Source organism: Hipposideros armiger, unplaced genomic scaffold (assembly GCF_001890085.2).
Source record: "Hipposideros armiger isolate ML-2016 unplaced genomic scaffold, ASM189008v1 scaffold_616, whole genome shotgun sequence".
Taxonomy (NCBI): Eukaryota; Metazoa; Chordata; class Mammalia; order Chiroptera; family Hipposideridae; genus Hipposideros; species Hipposideros armiger.
In genome coordinates this window covers 1,086,143-1,090,356 of record NW_017731966.1, presented here as the reverse complement: position 1 = coordinate 1,090,356, position 4,214 = coordinate 1,086,143, and positions in this window count along the sequence as shown.

Genomic DNA, 4,214 nt, shown 5'->3' with positions numbered 1-4,214 from the left:
ATGCAGAGAGAAAGGCGACAGCAGCCTCCCCCAGTTCTGCTGAGCTGGGAGTCAGCTTCGTGACTTCAACTTTTCGCCTGGGTACTTCTCTGTGGATTTCCAGGGAATATTGTCCCAACTTTTTAGCCAGGCTCCCCTTCAGCCTGTATCTCTTTGGTAATGCTTTGTGATCCCTACCCAGTGGTTATTTTGTTGGATTGTTACACAACAGTATTGCAATTCGTGCTGGAATCTTTGTTCAGAGTGAGATATATCACGTTTCCATGCCAACTAACTCCAAGAGGCAGTCAGTAGTCCCCCCTCCCTGCCTGCTTTCTTTCCTTCCTTCCTTCCATCCTCCATCCTTTCATCTCTTTACCTTTTCTTAATTCCTTTCAAATGTTTCATGCAATACTGGATTTTCTGCATTAAGGTAAAACACAATTGCTGGCGGGACACACACAATAGACCCTCCGTGGGAAAGGTCTTACTAGTTTATCATTCAATCTGCATGCTGATCTTTCAGTTTTTGTTTTAATATATATTTACAAAACTAATTTCCTGGGGGCTAGTTTTCTCCAGACATTGGGTATACAATGACAAAGATATTGAGGAAGCTTTCAGCTGATGGTGTCAATTTTCTTGTTGGGATGGGAGCTAGCACACCATGGTACAGAGCGAGAGAGAAGGTGGCAGTGGAGTGGGCTTTGGTAGAGGGAGGGGCCAGAGGCAACAGGACCTTTGTTCTTACCTGAATGGATAGTGGTCTTTCTAAGGGCACAGATCATTTTCTTATATCTTTATATCTCTACTTGTCTATCTATCTTTGCCCAACAGACTTCCTTTCACGTAGCGAGCCCTTAATATATGTTTGCAGAATTGAACTAAGCTGCCCTGTTATCTCTTCCCCATGATGCTTGCCTTTTTTCCACTGTTGCTGCCCCATCCCACCCAGGGGCATTTGGACTCACCAAGCAGGGCTTTTTAGGAAATCAAGAGCAGAAGGACTGCCTCATGAGTTTTGGTTGTAGATGACAGAAACCTAATTCAAATTGTCCTGAGGAAGAAAAAAAACAGGTGAGGGAGGGTATATTTTCCTAAAAAAACTGCCAAATCTAGGGAGAAAAACTACCCAAAGAAACAAACCAAACATCGAAACGTAGATGATTTGTCTCCCAAAGGTTCCTTTCTCTCTGGGTGGGGTTCCTTCCCCCCTATAGTGGCCCTCCAGGTCTATATCTAAGGGTAGAGAAAGTGACTCCATCAAATAGTTCCAGCAAAACGTTCTGGGACTGAGTCTCCTTGACTGGGCTGTGCTATGTGCCTAGTTATGAACCAGTCACTCTGGTCATAGGGATGGAATAAACCTAACTGGACAAACCTGAGACTTGTATCTGGCTGGAAGGCAAGGGGTGAGGTTAGACCCATCCACATTCAAGGATTAGAAGTGGGAGAAGAGTGGCTTTTCAAGGAAAAGTTGGGCACAGGTAGGGGAGAAAATGACAGCAATCAGGAAAAATTGAAATGGTGTCCACTATGTTCTCCTTTCTACTTTTCCTACTCTAACCCTCCCCACTATCACCAATGTTTGTTGGGACTATAAAATCTTGAGTTACTCAGGCCATCAAAAAGAGAGGGAACTAGAGAGACCGTCAACTCACCTGGTATAAATGGGCTCCTCTTTTATATTTGATGGCAAGTAATGAACTTCAAAGTGGCATTTCTTTGCATGTGGCCAGTCATAAGCAGCTGGCAGTTAAGTCCAAATGCTGTAATGACTACCTCAGAAAGTCCATTTTCATACTCTGGCTCATCCATTCCCAAAGATATTTATGAGCACTTAGAACTGCAGCTTCCGGGCACCGGGAGAAAACATCTCCATCACGCGACATTATGGTTTTAATACCAATAAATGGGAAAGGAAGCAGAAATGATAATAATCTGGGGAAAAGCCATTGTCTCCTCTTCATTTCCTGCCTGTTTGATAAGCTGTGCTGTATTTTGACAGGAATCAAGGGACGCATATTCGAGTCTGTCCCTCATCTCTAAACACTGTCACTGTTGTTTCAGTCCTCACAATATCTTGCTTGGGCCACTCTTGGGCCGCCCCACCCAGAACCCCACCCCTCTCCTCCTATTACCTTAGCTCATCCTCCACTCTGCCGCCTGAGTGACCTGGAAAGCACAGCTCAGTCCACACTGTTGTGCAGATCCCATCAGGTCACTCCTGCGGCCCCCACATCTAACTCTAGAACAGCATTACTTGCACTTTCACCATTTGCCTTCCAACTTTACGATTTCTTGCTGTATTTCTGTGTCATCTTCACAATGCTTTCCTTAATATTTTCTTTGAATTCACTTACTCCTTTTTTTAGACTTACTCTTCTTCTAAGCAATAATCTTCATTAAATTTCAATTTCTAGGTGCTAGGATATTTTCCCCCCATTAAACATGAAGTAAGATTAAACTAAGTGAATAATGATTTTTAGAACATTTCTAAAGATATCCAGTGTGCCAACAAGGGTATACAAGCTCTTCTTTGGGAACACTAGCCCTCGGGATTGAATCCAAACATAACACGACATCAGATTCTTCTTGATCTGAGGCTAGTTTACTTTTCTGTCCTCACCCCTCTCCTGTTCTTCCTCCAGATACCATGAATTCTTCACAAATATGCATGTGGCTTTGCACATGCTGTTCCTCTACCTGAAACGACACCCTTCCATTTCCATTTTTACTGGGCAAACCATCTTTACCCTAAATACTCACCCCCTTGGTAAAACTCTGCACAGTAATTATTATCCCTTCAAATGATTAACCTAACTGTGAGCTGGACACACAAGTATTATACTGTGCCTGTGGATTACTCTGCCCATTTTTTACCTCCTGCCATGGACAAGCTCCAACCAGCTATGGGACAATTTGATTCATATATAGTTTCTTAGTGCCCAGCACAAGGACCCCCTGAGCGAAAGTTTGCTATACTTGTCACAATCACAATAACAATGAGGATCATTTTACTTTGAAGAACTGTAACAGTAAGTATTGGCAGAAGGTCCACAGCTCATTTCGTGGGTACAATGTCTGCCCACAGAAGCACCTACTATGTGTATTCTACAAAGCAGTGCTTCTTGCTGTTTTTCTTGTTCGTTAAAATAGAGTAATGACAGAAAATGTACGCATATGCTATATTCTACCTTAGAGAAACATAGGTTATTATCTACAATTCCCTAAATGCTAATCATAACTAATATTTTCTCTCTCACTCAAGACAGCAAATTCCAAGTGTCAGTAAAAGTGATATTACCATAGAAATAAAGTCAAATCCATTCTGGTTTATTATTTATGAAGAGGATCATTTGCAAATTTTAAAACAAAAAGGTTTTAGTAAAATTCACATGTGAAATATCTCACAAAAGAGTTAGTTTTTTCCAACTGAGATAAAAATTCCAAGAAAACCGGGGTTATATCATTTCTTTTTCTTTTTATCCTTTTTAAAAGTTTACGAGTACATACCCAGTACCTGGGCACAGTCCCTTAAACGTAGTGGATGCATGGTAAATATTTTTAATAAGTTATTTCACCTATATATTCCTGATTGTATGAGTGAAATAACTGATTTGTGGGGAGGGGAGGAAGTGGGAAGGGGATATTGCAAGGTAAGAAGACACATGCATAAAAGTGAATCTATAGTCTGAATAAGTCACTCACACATATACACTACTACATTTCAAATGTGTATTTGCTAAATTCATAGTATCTGTTTGTCAGTGAATGTTACAATCAATAAACAATAACAAAATAACTTTTATGAAGAAGTATGGCCTGATAGAATTATATATGATGTTATATCCCTTTAGCACATATGATCCTTTTAATAAGGGTCCATATAGTTATTATCTTTGAGTGGGACAAATTATGGGTATATTTTATGGGCTTCGTTTTTTCTTGTCTCCACTTCTGTAATAAGCAGAAGCCGCTTTCAGAATATATATATTTTTGGGGTCGGCCGAGTGACGCAATGGTTAAGAGCTGGCTTGGAACGCCAGAGGTCCTCGGTTCTGATCCCACATATGAGATCCAGTGACACTGCCCTCTACAGCTGAGATGCTGAACAACAGCTCAACCTGGAGCTGGGCTGCCATGAGTCGCCGGCGAAGGTGTAGGCTGCAGCCCCTGCTGCAGTGGGTTGCCATGGGCTACCGTGTGTAGCCAGCAGCCAGCGTGAGCGGCCA